The sequence below is a fragment of the Parambassis ranga genome, unplaced genomic scaffold, assembly GCF_900634625.1.
Source record: "Parambassis ranga unplaced genomic scaffold, fParRan2.1 scaffold_21_arrow_ctg1, whole genome shotgun sequence".
In the NCBI taxonomy this organism is placed as follows: Eukaryota; Metazoa; Chordata; class Actinopteri; family Ambassidae; genus Parambassis; species Parambassis ranga.
The window spans coordinates 5,790,427-5,791,158 of NW_021144767.1; positions in this window are offsets into that span (position 1 = coordinate 5,790,427).

Sequence of the window (732 nt, forward strand, 5' to 3'; positions counted from 1 at the left end):
CTAATTCTGTTTCCAACAGCATGAGCCCTGGAGGCTAACATTAGTTTACACACATAATGATGCACTTCCTCTAGTGGATTGTTGTATCTTCTGCAGTGTTTATGCCAGATTAGATTAGATTAGAGCCATATGTACGAATATACAGAATGTAAAGAAGAACAAACGATAATCCAGGATATATGGATAAAGCCCGTATTAAATTACAGATTACAAATCTTGAAGGGTTTGAGATTAAAAGGGGAAAATGTGTGATTTCATTATGGGTAACTTTTCTATAGTCTAAGCCCTGTCTGAGTGGTTATTTGTGTAGCCACGTAACCCTTTCAGTCTGTGAGGTGACCATGAGCAAAGCAGCGAGCCACATGTGGACGTCTAAACCGCAGATCAGTTTCTCACTGTGTGTGTGTGTTTCATTAACATCAGCTTTAAATAATGGATTTCTATATTGGATTGTATTCATTTAACTAAGTCGGAGGTTTTTTAGTACTGGTGAAATATAAATAAAGTGTTTTGAAGTACAAGCTGTGTGTTGTCATAATCTTCACCTCTAGGTGTCAGACTTGCCTCTCCGTGAGCCCACACACACACACTGTCACAGCAGCATTTTTCATCATGCTGCTGAGTAAGAGACTGCTGCCACCGCTTTCCATCCACATCGCTCCTTCTCTCACTCGCTCTCTGACAAATTATAGCTTCATCTGAAGTTGCCATACCAAATTGCTTATACACACA